The sequence below is a fragment of the Pan troglodytes genome, chromosome 3 (assembly GCF_028858775.2).
Source record: "Pan troglodytes isolate AG18354 chromosome 3, NHGRI_mPanTro3-v2.0_pri, whole genome shotgun sequence".
Taxonomy (NCBI): domain Eukaryota; kingdom Metazoa; phylum Chordata; class Mammalia; order Primates; family Hominidae; genus Pan; species Pan troglodytes.
The window spans coordinates 42620490-42636224 of record NC_072401.2 but is presented as its reverse complement, the minus strand read 5'-3'; the positions used below and the strand labels follow the sequence as shown (position 1 = coordinate 42636224).

The window sequence follows — 15735 nt, the reverse complement described above, 5'->3', positions numbered from 1 at the left end:
AGCCATGGAAAGATATGCATGCATATTGCTAAAAGAAAGAAGCCAGTCTGAAAAAAGACACATACTGTATGACTGCAACTATATGACACTCTGGAAAAGGCAAAACTATGAAGACAGTTTAAAAAAAAAAAAATCAGAGGTTGCCACAGGTTTAAGGGGAGGGAAGGATAGAGAAACAGGTTAAACACAGGATTTTTAGGGCAGTGAAACTATTCTTTAAGATGCTGTAATGGTGGATACTTGACATTATGCATTTGTTAAAACCACAGAACTATACAACATAAAGGGTGAGCCCTAATGTAAACTATGGACTTTGGTTAATAAGAACGTATATTGATTCATCGATAGTAACAAAGGTACTAAGGGAGGAGACCACCCCTCATATTGTCTTATGCCCAATTTCTGCCTCCAAAGAAAGAAAAAGTAAAAACTAAAAGGCAGAAGTGAAATCCACAAGCAGACAGTCTGGCACCACACCCTGGGCCTGGTAGTTAAAGATTGACCCCTGACCTAATCGGTTATGTTATCTATAGATTACAGACATTGTATAAAAAGCACTGTGAAAAATCCCTATCCTGTTTTGTTCTGATCTAATTGCCAGTGCATGCAGCCCCCAGTCACATACCCCCTGCTTGCTCAATTGATCACGACCCTCTCACGCGCACCCCCTTAGAGTTATGAGCCCTTAAAAGGGACAGGAATTGCTCTCTTGGGGAGCTCGACTCTTGAGACAGGAGTCTTGCCGATGCCCCCGGCCGAATAAACCCCTTCCTTCTTTAACTCGGTGTCTGAGGAGTTTTGTCTGCAGCTTGTCCTGCTACAGTACCACCACGCTAATATGTTAATAACAAGTGCAACAACTGCGGAGGGGGTATAAAGGAGGAACATGAGAACTCTATACTTCCTGCTTGATTTTTCTATAAACCTAAAGTTGCTAGAAAAAATAAAGTTGCTAGAAAAAATAGTCTATTTAAAAACTAAAAAAAAAAGGGAAGAAACCTATGCAGTCTTAAAATAAAAACCAAACAAAACAAAAGGTGGGGGAGCAGAATTTAGCCAGCTGGGGAAAAGGCATGGAGAGTAAGGCACAATGGAATAAAAAAAATATTGCAGGCAGAGGGCGTGGCTAAGCAGGGGCTAAGGGGGGTGATAAGAGAGAGGTTCATGTTCCCAGCATTGTATGGAGTGCAAAGGAATTGCGGGGTGGATAGAGATGCGGCTCACAGGACATTGGACACCATGCTGGGGGGTACTAATTTTATCCTGGGAGCAATGGGAAGTCACTCAACGGTTGTAAGAAGGGAGTGACCTGGAGATTTTTGCTTTAGAAAGAGCATTCTTGTCACATTATGGAGAATCTTTAGGAGAGAAAACAAGCCTGAAGGCAGGGAAGCCTTTAAGAGGCTACTGCAATAGTTCAAGTGCAGGGGGGTGATTGCTGTGCTAGTTATTCTTCATTTGAGCCTCCAGACCCACTCTGCTGTCTCTGCCCTACTCTGTGCAGAGAAACTGTTGTGATCAAGTTTGAGCAATTACGGATAAAACTGCTAGAAACATTCCTCTGAGGATTTTTGTGTGGATGTAAGTTTTCAACCCATTGGAGAAATATCAAGGAGTATGATTGCTGGAATGTATGATAAGATCACGTTCAGCTTTGTGAAAAACAATCTGTCTTCCAAAGTGCTTTACCTTTTGCATTCCCACCAGCAACGAATGAGAGATCCTATTGCTCCACACCCTCACCAGCATTTGGTGCTTAGTGCAGGAGAGAGGAGCCTGAGGACTGCATCTCCTGGGCTCCCTTGCCCTTTGGTGTTGGCTGGGTTTGGCCAGTAGGAGGTACCGACAAGACTAGAAGACAGGAGGAGGAAGGGTTGGTGTTTTTATCCCTTCACCCCAACTTCGGTGCTACACAGGCCACAGCTTCTTCCACATGCTCTCTTTGACCATGGCAACCACTGGGTGATCACAGCCCATAGCCTCTTCCATTGGCTCTCACTGGGTCTTGGGAACACAGTATCCTCCCACTGCCCCAGCCCTAGGAGTAGTAAGGGCATCACTCTTCTTGTCACCCAGGTGCCCCACTGCTCCTTGCTTTTCCATTCACCTCAGCTACGCTTCTCAAATAGTCTCCTCATTAAAGTCTCTTCACTTCACCCATCTGGGGTGCATGTAGTTTTCTACCAGGCCTAATAGATACGGTTGTTATAGGAGTTATTAAGAAATTATTTTAGGCAGATAGAGAGGAAAAGGGGTCCTTGGGAAGTTTTTGTTTCTTTTAAAGCAGCTCCAGAAATGCTTTTTGTCTAGCAGGAAAGCCCCAGCTCTTAGAGCCGGGCTGGCAAGCTTTGATATGCAAATGCAGGCCATTAGAAACTGGGTCCACCCAAACATGGCGATTCCCACCCTTGTCCTCTTGCCCTTGCCCCCACATGTGCCTGGCAACATGACCACCCCCACATATCTCCACGTGTGTAGAACATCATGGCACCCTGCATTTGCGTATTAAAAGGCTAGGGTGGGAGGGCCAGTTTTTCCATAGGCTACGTGAATGACATGTCTCGTCAAACCAATCCCCTGAGCCCTACACAAGTCAGACACCATCTCCTCCAGCCTACTCATATAAGCAGCCACTTTTCTGCGGCACATGGGGTTTCCTCTCTTGGCTTGGAGCCCCCCTCCAGTCTCTGTATGGGGGAACTTCTTCCTTCTTTCTTACCTATTAAACTCTCCGCTCCTTAAAACCACTCTATATGTGTCCGTGTTGTTTTATCTAAGTCAGCATGAGACTAAGGACCCTGGTGCTCCTCCAGTCACTGAAGCCATATCACAGTTGTCTTAACATAAGCGGTGGTAGGAACAGACGCAGGAGACAACTGGAGAGATACTGCTCTTAGGCAATGAACTTGAGAATGACAACGGGGCTTGGACAGAGCAGGGATGAGGGAGAGAAGTACAGGCAGGAAGAAGTTGTGAGTGATTATTGGATTTTCAGCCTAGTCCCCTGGGTCGATGGTGATGCCATTTACTACCATTATCTTGCAGCTGCTTCTAGATGCTGGTAGGTTTAGGACAAACCACAATTATGGTGACTATAACTTGAATATTAGTAAAAATCATTTTTTGTTGGCATGTTACTTGTAAAAAACATACAGTTCAATGATTCACTTCAGAGTCAATAACTCTCTAGGCCTATTTAAAAGGTTTTCAAAAACATCTGTCCTCGATTAAACAACAGATACCCCTTACAGACCATGTCTGTTTTCAAGGGTTTCAGAGCAGTAATTAATCAAGCAAATGAAAAAGCACAGGCCTCATCTTTTTATCCAATTAGGAGAAATCTCTGTGAGTCTCGATCACCAAACTGTTTGGTTTTGTTGAAATGCATTGTGATGAGTGACTGCTTTTATATCTTAGAAAATATCAATATTTACTTTAAACTTACAGTTTAACTAAAGGAAAACAAAATTGATGAGTTAACTGTCACAGAATACATGGAGGCTGCTGTTGGGTTCCTACCACACAGCCCCATGAATGGGAAAAGGGGCATATGACGCTTTATACTCTCCCCAGCTGGGAGACATTTCTGGCTTCCTCTTCGTGTTTTTGATTTTTTGTGTCCCATCCATTGACCACATGGGATGGGCTTGTTTCCAACTCCATACCTTTGCCCGTAGACACTAGACCATCTTCTTTCCTTCCTATCCCATGTGGGTTCTTCTCTACCTTAAAAATATGCCAATTAGACTGGGCACGGCGGCTCACACCTGTAATCCCAGAACTTTGGGAGGCCGAGGCAAGGCAAGCAGATCGCTTGAGGTCAGGAGTTAGAGACCAGCCTGGTCAACATGGTGAAATCCCATCTCCACTAAAACTATGAAAATTAGCTGGGCATGGTGGCAGGTACCTGTAGTCCCAGCAACTCAGGAGGCTGAGGCATGAGAATCACTTGAACCCAGCAAGCGGAGGTTGCAGTGAACCAAGATTGTGCCACTGCACTCCAGCCTGGGCAACAGAGCAAGACTCCAACTCAAAAAAAAAAAAAAAAAACCAAGTAGGCCAGGCATGGTGGCTCACCTGTGTAATCCCAGCACTTTGGGAGACAAAGGCAGACAGATCGCTTGAGTCTAGGAGTTCAAGACCAGCCTGGGCAACATGACGAAAACCGGTCTCTACAAAAACAAAAACAAAAAAAGCCAGGTGTGGTGGTGCATGCCTGTAGTGCCAACTACTTGAGAGGCTGAGGTGGGAGTTTGAGGTTGCAGTGAGCTATGATCGCACCACTGTACTCTAGTCGGGAGCTGGCCTCTTCTCCCAAGTGAGCCAATCAAATTAAATACTCTTCTTTTTAACACCCAAGGAGGGGCACGTACAGTGGAGTTCTGGTCTGGGTGGGTAGAGGGAGGGCTTTCTGATGAGAGGAAAAACGCTAGGTCTGAGTCTGAGGGTGTGCTGGTGGCAGTGGGAGTGATGGGAGGGAAGATGTGGCACCAGGCTTGAGGGACATCCAGGCCAGGACTGGACTGCACTGAGTGCCAGGGCAACAGCTTTGGATGTATGCAACTTATTCCCAAATAGTTCAGAAAAATTTACATATATAAATATATGTATGTATGTGTACATACATACATACATATATGTGTACATAAAAAGAGGAGAGAGAAATCTGAGCCCAGGATGTCAAGGCTGCAGTGAGCTATGATTGTGCCACTGCACTCCAGCGTGGGTGACAGAGTGAGACCCCACCTCAAAAAAAAACAAAAACAAACAAACAAAAAACACGTCAAGTACAGTTCCAGGAAAACCCTGCCAGATTGCTACTACTTGAGTTTTCTTCCTTTGCTCAGCACCAGAAGAACCATTCTCATACTTAATTTGAACTACCAGGATCTTCAAGTATTTAAATCGTTATATTCCAACAAAGTCAGCTGTAGGCTAATTGTTGCCCTATTTTCCAGCTGATTTCCACAAGACAGCAAAGATTCACTGAGGTTCAGGCCTGGAAGAGATGGCAGAGGCCATGGAGTCTAAGTGGCTTTACCAATGAAAAGACTGCCAGGTACGGTGGCTCACACCTGTAATCCCAGCACTTTGGGAGGCCAAGGTGGGTGGATCGCTTGAGGTCAGGAGTTTGAGATCAGCCTGGCCAACATGGTGAAACCCCATCTCTACTAAAAATACAAGAATTAGCCAGGCGTGGTGGCACACGCCTGCAATCCCAGCTACTTGGGGGACTGAGGCAAGAGAAACGCTTGAACCCGGGAGGCAGAGGTTGCAGTGAGCCGAGATCCCGCAACTGAACTCCAGCCTGGGTGACAGAGTGTGACTCTGTCTCAAAAAAAAAAAAAAAAAAAACCAAGGAGCTCAATGTTTGGTGGAGCCAGAAGGAGGACTCACCCTTCTGACTCTTGGTTCAAAGCTCTTTCCATCTGTATGAGAAGTTGCCTGAGTCTGTACTTTTGGTTTCTAGTCCACTTCCTCCTTAGCAGAACAGATCCATCCTAGAGAAATTTTAGGGAGCAAAATGGAGTAAAAAAAAAAAAAAATACCATGCCTACTTGAAATAAAGTTGCACTATAGTTTGCGCTAGATAGAATAAAAATATTGAAAGAGGCAACTAATCTAAAAAAAAAAACCCATACAAACAAAATCCACTTCCTTTCATATCATTAAAAACAGAACATTCTTACTGCGAAGTACAGAGAAGAAAATTAAATTAACCCATAATCGCATCACCCACAGACTTGTTAGCATTTTACTTTATTTCCTCGAAGGATTTTTTTTTAAATCCATGCATGACCAAAAAATAAATGTAACTATATATATCTATATCTATATATCTATATATAGAGATAGATATAGGTATATATATGAAAAAAGTAACATCTCAATTTTGGAAATCCCTAACATGTTAAAAATATTACTGTACTATACTCAAAAAGTTATAAAATAGAAGGATGGAAAAGAAAAGATAATATCTCACAGTTTCAGGGATGAGATGTAGGTACATCAGTTTTCTGCAAAGGAAGGAAGGATTAAGAGAAGAGGCTTGCTAATGTGTGGGGACTCATATGGGATTCTGGAAAGGTGTCGTTTCAGTATGGGGTGGTCGCTCTGGTGTTCCAGGAGCACATGGCTGTGTCTGGTCATTGAACGTTCCCAGGGCTTGTGGGTCATTTGGACAGCAGCCAGTGACAGCAGCCAGCAGATGGGCAGCTAATAGCCTTCCTTCTCCAGTGGCCCAGTGCCAGGGGACCATTACCCACACCTGAGTCTCCCCCCAGCTGGAGAGAAGGCAGGTCATCCCATTGCACTGTGGACTTCAGTTTGGGTCAGAGACAAGGACAGGCTCAACAGAAGGTCAAAGTGAGCACTGACTTGGCTAAGAGGTTCTCTGTGTTCTCATCTGTAAAAACATGACTCAGGAAAGGAACTGCTAAGCCAATCATCCAGAACACTAAAAATAGAATTCTCTACTGAGTCCTAAGCCAGAGCCAGGTCCTGGGCAAGTATGCTTTATATCCAAAACACAGTGTCCCTAGGCTGAGGGAAGTGATGGATCCCATTAACACAGATTTCAGTGAGTTGGGGATCATGGGCTTATGCAGCAGTTGAGCTCCTCCCCGCTCCCGGTGACCCCAGGGATAGGAGTAGGGGGCTCACCCATGTCAGGAACAGTTCCAGTTTCCCTGATGAGGAGGAAATATGGCGTCATGGCTAAAAGTAGCGACTCTGGCATCTGACCGTCTGGATTCAAATCCCAGCTCTACTCTCTGTAGCATCGGGAGAAGTTCCTTAATTTCTCTTTGCCTCTATTTCCCATCTGTAGACTGGGGATAATAAAAGTACTAGTGCTAATTGTCACAGGGTTGTTGTGACCATTAAAAATGATAATGTGTATAAAGTGTTTGGCAAAGTACCTGGAGCTAAATGCTCTATAATTTCTAGCTATTACAGTAATTAAGGGTCACCGCCACCCACATACCATCCATGTTCCTCTCCTCTCAGCATGTGCACGTGCGCACACACACACACTAATGTCCCCAAATCCCATGAGAAGGCTGATCGCCAGGCACAGCCATCTCCCACAGAGCACTGTGGGATCCAGGGCACAAACTACAGCACTAGGGGAAAAGAGGCTCTCCCGGGCTTCAACTGCTGTTCTGGTACCTAGAGTCTCACAAAACCCTCCACACACATAGGAACTTCAGGGTTTGCGCTCAGTCTCTCTCTTCTCTTTCATTTCTACTGAATCTCAACTGAGTCCTTCTTTCATGTGACACCTCTGAGCGGCTCTCATGGCTCCTCAGTGTGAATTAGAAAAGATACTCATGCCACCCAAGCAAATGCAACCCTGTGGCCAGATGTCAGCCCACTTGTCCCTTTGGCCAGGCCCTCTTGTACTCTGAACACCTGGACCTTGTGGCCTGAATGGCATAATGGAACCTATGACATGGCCTCTCCTTCATTCCTCTTCTCTTCCTCTCCCCTTCATCAGCACCCTACCCAGAACAACTTCTCCCTTCTCCCTGAGCCCCCTCCTGAAACAACATCAACAAAAAGCCTTAATGTGTATCATCAGCTCATGCAAATAGATATTTGGGTGGAGTAGGGAATATCATCCGTCTACACATGAGAATTATCTAGAATGTCAGTTAGGGACCAGCCAGAATACCCTACTAATACATGATTATCTTATTTAATCCACCAGGCACCCTCATGAGTAACTTTTATTATCTTCCATTTTAGAGACGGGGAAACTAAAGGCCAGAGAGGTTAAGTGACCTACCCAATGTCACACAGTATAAGTAATGGGGAACATCAAACCCAGGTATGTTTTACTGTAAAATCTACCCTCATAACCACTAGTAGGTTCATCATAGCTAATATGATCCAACTTCCCAACGGTTAAAACAAGAGCAACTCAAAGCAATCAAATATTAAGATGTAATCAGATATTATCAAAGCAGTTATACAAAGAATACTGTGAAGTAAATAAAAAATGAATCAATATATTTATCAAAAGTGATCAAAGTATAATTATGATGGGTAATCAAATCAATCAAGTATTAATATGCATTAGCATTTTCAACATCTAATTATAGAGCATATAATCAAAATATAATGGTGACAAGGGTAATAACAGTCACTCTTTTAAATTGCTCATCTAAAAATTCAACTTTCCTTTCCAACCGGAGACAAATCCAAACTCTAATGAATCTGATGGGCATCATTCAGAATCCTTCCCTGGTCCCACGAGGACCCCTCTAATTAGAGTGCTCGTATCATTTATCCTTTACATTTTGAAACTGAAAGAGGACTCTATTAATAATTACATCAGATCAGTCGGTCCAGGCAGACACAAACATATGAACACCTTACCTGTAATAAGCTCTGTTCCCAAAATTTAAAAAAATTGAACCCAATTTTAAAAAATAATTATTAAGTCCATATTTTGTGTGGAACCAATGCTAGATATTAGAAACACAATTGGCAGCAAAATATCATTTCAGGCTTCATATTTTCTGTTAGGAAACACAGACAAGTAGATCTTAGAAGTTAAGCTACAATGCAATAAACTTCATAAAACAGAATGCTATGGAAGCACATAGAGAGAGAATTGTTGCAGTTATCTATTGCTACACAAAATACCATCCCAAAACATAGTGGCTTAAAGCAATAACAATTTTATTATATCTCATAAATGTTGTGGGTCACAAATTCAGGAATGGTTCAGCTGGGTGATTTTTGTGTTAACCGTGGCATCAATGGGGGTCACTCAGTGTCATCCGTTTTGTGGGTGGGGTGGTCTGGAGAGTACAAGATAACCCATTTACATGTCTTGCTCCCTGGCAGAGATGGCTGGAATGCTGGATCTAATTGGAATTGTCCCCTAGAGCACTTACATATGGCCTCTCTACCATGGTGGCCTTGGGTATTTGGATTTCTTACACAGCAGCTCAGGGCTCCAAAAGTGAGCATTCCAGCAAATAAGGTGGAAGCTGCACGACCTTTGATGACCTGGCTTTGGAAGTCACACCATTTCACTTCCACCATACTTTATTGGTTGAAGTAGTCATGAGTACACATCAAGGAGACGTGACATAGTTTCTACCTCTTTGGAGTGAGTGTCAAATAACTTGCAGCCCAATTTAAAAATTGCCTCAAGAACCAAAGCCAGATTTTGAGGATAGAGGCAAGATTCTATAGCTGAAGGATGACTAGAAATTAGCTCACAGAGAGAGGGGAAAAGGATAGGTGGAGTTTTGCAAAGGTCCCCAAGATGAAAGAAGGCATGGATTGTTTAGGAAAGTGAAAGTGGTGAAGCAGGGCGTGTAAGGAGAATGGAGAAAGAATTTGCACTGAACAAATGCGTGAGATGATGATACCGAATTCAAAATCTGGCGATGTTTGAGTTCAGGATCTGGCACATAAAAGATGTTCAATAAATGAGAATGAATGAAGAAATGAATGAAAGAATAAACAGAGTGAAAAGAGAAGGTGGTCTAACATAATGCTTTCAGACTTATTTATTTTTTTTTTTTTTTGGAGATGGAGTCTCACTCTGCACTCATCACCCAGGCTGTAGTGCAGTGGTGTGATCTTGTCTCACCGCAATCTCCGCCTCCTGGGTTCAAGTGATTCTCCTGCCTCAGCCTCCGGAGTAGCTGGGATTACAGGTACCTGCCACCATGCCTGGCTAATTTTTTTGTATTTTTAGTAGAGACGGGGTTTTGCCATGTTATTCAGGCTGGTCTGGAACTCCTGACATCAATAGATCCACCCGCCTCGGCCTCCCAAAGTGCTGGGATTAAAGGCGTGAGCCACTCTGCCTGGCCTGGACTTTCTTTAACAGAAACCTTAGGAAGAAATACCTGTTGTATTTTTTATGTGTATAGTTGTGATATAGTACATCACAGCCTAATACACAAAAGCACATACACACATTTATATGTGTTAAAGTTTCAAGAAACAATATTAACCTGTATTATGGGTAATACACTGTGACATCCAATCTGTTCCCTTCAATTCTATTTCATTATTTTCCAAATGCGGGTCATAATCCACGGAATTGGTTCAAGGCTCACCAAGGCTTTGAGACCAGTGAAAGACACTTGTCTAAAAGAAAGAGAAAAGCTTAGAGACATGGGGGTCAAGTCAAGTCCTGATTCCATTCATTGTGATTTGAGCAAGACACACTTACCTACTTAGTTCCATAATATGCATTTCACAAAGTTGTTTTGAGATAAACAAAAGGTGCAAAAATGTCACTGAAATCTACAGAGCATAAAGTATAAAAGTGTCCTTTATTTTCTATCTTTCTTTTTTTAATATCCTGCAAATCTGACTTTCTGCGAGCGTCATGATTTTCAAGCAGGGGATGGGGCTGGGGGTCTCCAGGAACTGGGTGGGAGGAGAGTAGACAGCCAGTTATTCTCTTCACCTGTCAGGTCAATTCCCCACCCTTCTCTTCCTCTCCCCTTCTCTGTGGATTGCATCACCCAGCCTGCCTGGTCTTTGGCTTCCATTTTTATTTGACCACTGGGTGGCACCGGCGGGAAATCAAAGGACAGGAAGAAAAAGACATTGGAGTGCTGAGCCCTCTGTTTTCTCCCGGCCTGGCCACATCTTGGCAGCGGCTGCATTCTAATATGACCACAGCTCCTGCCTTCCCAATTCTGTAACATCATCCCCCACCTCAGCTTCATCAGGCCTGGGGAAGCAGTAGCCCCACTGTGGCTAAACCTGGAGAGCTTCATACCCCCACTCTTCTCAGTAAATAACCTCGTCACTAAACCCTTTTCCATTAGACCCTCTGAGAGTGCCAGGTGTCTCCTGTGTGGTCTGACTGACCCAAGAGGTCACGTGAAAATGGGCCTAGGACCCTTTGTATTTGTGGACATGGGAACCAAGGGAGAGAATCAAAAGGCTGGGGTGACATCATTGTTGGGCATCCTAGACCTTCAAAACGTGTTTATCCTTCAGGTCATCCTATACTGACTATGATGTCAAAGCCAAAGGTTAAGTCCTGCTTCTCTCAAAACTCCCAAATATCTCCCACCTCTGAACTATTACCTAAAATTCCTTTAACCAAAGACCAAGTGTTCCAAGTGTTTAATGGGGTAAACAGACATTAAAAACTTTAAAATATGAACTTCTTCCAGAGGAAACCCATTGAAGTGAACATGTTCTGGTTTCAGTTGGGGTTAAACCTCTCGTCTCGGTGCTTTTGCTCCCTGAATGATCATGACCTTGAGAAGGATGCGTGTGTGTGTGTCGGGGTAGGGGGGGCGGGTGCTGTGGGGCAGGGGATAATAAGAGACACTGTGATGTTGCGATATAATAAGAAATATATATATATTGGTCTTTCTCTCTTTCCTGGCACACAGCTCCTAAAACCCTTGGAATCTGGGAAGAAATAAGGGTTTATTTGTGTGCTAAGGAGAAGACTGATGGCTGGGAGCTCCTGGATTCCTTCGGGATGGGGGCTGGTTGGATAGGAACCAACCATGTGATTAGAGGGCTGGAACTTTCAACCCCATCCCCAGACCTCGGAGGAGGAGAGAGTAGCTAAAGGTTGAGATGATCACCAATGGCCAGTGATTTAACCAATCATGTCTAAGTGATGAAACCTCTATAAAAACCCAAAAGGACAGGATTCTGAGAAATTACAGGTTGCTGAACATGTGGAGGTGGTGGAGGGTGGTGCATCCAGAGAGGGCATGGGAGAGCTGTGCCCCTACCCCTATAACTTGTCCCATTCATCTCTTCCATCTGATGAATGGCTGGTCCTGAGATGTATCTGTTGGGGCTCACAAAACAATGCCCCAAAGTATGGTGTTTTGGCATGCTGAGTGCTTTGAACTACAGGAGAGTCTCTCTGACCTCCTGATCCCCTGCCTCTCACCCCTCCTTCCCTCCCGAGGCCCTCTTGAAGCACAGGGAGGTGTTTTCTCTGCAATTTTCCATCTCTGACTAAGGGAAGTTCCTCCAGAATGAATGTGGTTGCCGTGAACCTCCTCCCTGATCTCTACATTAACCAGAGAAGATTAATTCACACAGCAGGAGACTAGAGGACTCATCTCCCAAGACACCACTCCTGGACAGACTTTTCACCTGTTCTTCTGAGGGCAGCTACCTGAGAGATTTTATCTGCACAATGAGACAATCTGTATTCAAAATGCAGTCTCTCCCCTCACCGTCCAATAGTTTTTCACCACCACCCTCCAGGAACCTCCAAGCTTCGATTTCTTTCTGTAGTTCAAACTGTTATTTAAGCTTCAAGTATCTTGCCCTTTTTTGAATCTCATACTTTGAGATTCTCCCATGCATATGCATGTTATAAATTTGCGTGCCTTTTCTCCTGTTCATTTGTCTATTGTCAGTTGATTTTCATAGATTCAACTTATCAAACCTTCAGAGAATAGAGGAAAATTTAAAACTCCCCTACATATCCTTTTATAATAAATGGGTAATACTAAGTCAATCACTTTCCTGAGTTCTGTGAGCAGTGGCAGCAAATGATTAAAACTTAGGAGGGGGTCATGGGGATCCCTGATTTATAGCAAGTATGTCAGAAACACAGGTAACAGTCCAGGCACCGTGGCTCACATCTGTAATCCCAGCACTTTGGGAGGCCGAGGCAGGTGATTCATGAGGTCAGGAGTTTGAGACCAGCCTGGCCAAGAGACCAGCCTGGCCAATATGGTGAAACCCTGTCTCTACTAAAAATACAAAAATTAGCCTGGCATGGTGGCATGTGCCTGTAATCCCAGCTACTTGGGAGGCTGAGGAAGGAGAACTGCTTGAACCAGGAAGGTGGAGGTTACAGTGAGCCGAGATTGTGCCATTGCACTCCAGCCTGGGCAACAGAGTGAGACTCTGTCTCAAAAAAGAAAGAGAGAGAGACAGAAAGGAAGGAAGGAAGGAAGGAAAGAAGGAAGGAAGGAAGGAAGGAAGGGAGGAAGGAAGGAAGGGAGGAAGGAAAAGAAAGAAGAAAGAAAGAAAGAAAGAAAGAAAGAGAGAAAGAAAGAAAGAGGAGGGAGGGGAGGAAGAAAGGAAGGGAGGGAGGGAGGGAGGGAAGGAGAAAAGAAAGAAAGAAAGAAAAGAAAAGAAAAGAAAGAAAGAGGGAGGGGAGGAAGGAAGGAAGGAAGGGAAGGATGGAGGGAGGGAGGGGAAGAAGGAAGGAAGGAAGGGAGGGATGGAGGGAGGGGAGGAAGGAAGGAAGGGAGGGAGGGATGGAGGGAGGGAGGGGAGAAAGGAAGGAAGGAAAGAAAGAAAGAAGCACAGGTAACAACTTGGACTTGTGTCTGAAGTGAGGGCAGTCTTGTGGGACTGAGCCCCTAACCTGTGGGATCTGACACTATTTCTAGGTGGATAGCATCCTTTCTCTTGGTTCCTTTTTTTTATTTTTTTGAGCCAGGGTCTTGCTCTGTCACCCAGGCTGGAGTGCACTGGCACCATCATAGCTCACTGCAGCCTCAAGTCCCCAGGTTGAAGCGATTCTGCCACCTTAGTTTCCCAAGTAGCTGGGACCACAAGTGCACACCATCACACCTGGCTAATTTTTTAAAAAATTTTTGTAGAAACAGAATCTTGCTATGTTGCCCAGGCTGTTCTTGAACACCCAGGTTTAAGCAATTCTCCTGCCTCAGCCTCCTGAACTGCTGGGATTACGGATATGAGCCACCATGCCCAGCCAATAGCATCAAATTGAGTTACATTGTATGACAATTCAGTCAGTGTCTTCCGCAAAGTGGAGAATTGCATGGTGTGGAGGGAAAGCACATACATTTTGGTGACCAGAATTGCAACAGTATAGGAGAGGAGAAGTTTTTTTTCCCAGCAAGCATTGAAGACAAAAAGATATCAAAACAAAGCTAGACTCTGGGAAGACAACCAGATGATGATACAATTCTGCCTCCTACCCAGGTAATCTTCTCATCTGTGAGGATATGGAACCCCAACCTCTTCCTGGACACCTGATGATCTGCTTGTGATGGGCTCAGAGTCTTGAAACACAGAACTATGAGCTCATCTCATATCCCAATCCAGCAGCATGGAAACCTCAGACTGTAAGGCCCAAGACTGGCACTTGTTCTCTCCCAACCCTTTTCTTTCTCTCTCTCCTTTCTTTTATCCCTTAATTCCTTCTTGCTTCCTTCCAAGATTTATACTATTACATTTTAGGCAAAACATCCTGAACATGTAAAATAAACTAATTAAAATCAAGTCAATTTCCCAACTGTTATTTGTTAAGCCTATGCAAGATGTCAAATTTTAGTCATTTGCATACCTAGTATGCAATTTTTTCTATTCTGTGGGCCACGAGTATTCTTTTCTCTAAGTCAACTAATTCTTTTACTTAAACCCTGTTTAAGCTTCATCCTGGCTGGGTGTGGTGGCTCACGCCTGTGATCCTAGCACTTTGGGAGGCCAAGGCAGGTGGATCACTTGAGCTCAGGAGTTCGACACCAGCCTAGCCAACATGGTAAAACCTCGTCTTTACTAAAAACACAAAAATCAGCCAAGCATGGTGGCATGCACCTGTAATCCCAGCTACTCAGGAGGCTGAGGTGGGAGGATCACTTGAACCTGGGAGGTGGAGGTTGCAGTGAGCCAAGATCGCACCACTGTACTCCAGCCTGGGCAACACAGCAAGTCTCCGTCTAAAAAAATAAATAAATAAAAAGTTCATCCTAAATAAACACATGAGTAAAATCACAGATTTGGTTAACTTGTATTTTTTTCTTATTACACATTAAAATAAATATATTAAATATATTTGTAAAACATATAATACTGTGAATATATAAAAAGAAAAATATTTGTTGTGTGCTACTTAAAATCACCTCACTTATCACAGATGGTGCATATGCCACACTTTAGAATTGTTGCCCAGTGAGATATTTTTTAGGAGTACAAGGCACAATCTTTGCTGTCACAGAGCTTTACATCTGGTAAGAGATAAAGGGAGAGGAAGATTTCACAGCAGATGGATACATAGTGAAAAGGCAGACTATAGTTAAATCCCAAAGCGTGTGGCCAAGGCAGGAAAGAAAATGAGAGGTCAGAAAAATAGAGATGCCAGTGGGGGAGAGAAGGGCTACAGGCCAGGAAGGATGAATCCATGCTAAATGTATTGCTTTAGAGTTTACATTTAAATCTCCAAAGGTTCCCCAGAGCTACAGGACAAATGGCCAATTTCTCAGCACATCTGCCCCCTCATGATTGGCCTCTGACCATCCCTGTGGGCTAATCTCCCAGCATGTTCCTGGACAGTCTCTTTTGCAAACTGCTTATTCTTCTCCAAATTCACCATCTTCTCCCTCCACAGTACATCCACTCACACTCCTCCTTTTACCTAGAAAACTCTCCAAAACCTCTGTCTTTTTTGGTCGATTTCTTTATTATTATTATTGTTGTTATTATTATTATTATTATTTTACTAGAGACGGGGTCTAATGATGTTGCCCAGGCTGACCTCAAACTCTCGCCCTCAAGAGATCCTCCCACCTTGGCATCCCAACGTGCTGGGATTACAGGAATGAGCCACTGCACCCAGCCCTTATGGTCAATTTTCTTTTTTTTTTTTTTTTGAAATGGAGTTTTGCTCTCGTTGCCCAGGCTGGAGTGCAATGGTGCAATCTTGGCGCACTGCAACCTCCACCTCCTGGGTTCAAGCGATTCTCCTGCCTCAGCCTCCCAAGTAGCTGGGATTACAGGCATGCACCA

At 44.0% G+C, this 15735-nt stretch overlaps 1 long non-coding RNA gene across 1 annotated transcript in view; it reads left to right on the top strand.

Annotated features, from left to right (window-relative positions):
• The window catches only part of LOC107974243 (uncharacterized), a 92600-nt gene extending 78368 nt beyond the window's left edge, over positions 1-14232 (top strand). Inside the window, exon 2 of the long non-coding RNA XR_001716862.2 lies at positions 13933-14232. This is a non-coding gene — a long non-coding RNA (uncharacterized LOC107974243). The remainder of the gene's footprint in view (positions 1-13932) is intronic.
• The last annotated feature ends 1503 nt before the right edge of the window (positions 14233-15735 follow it).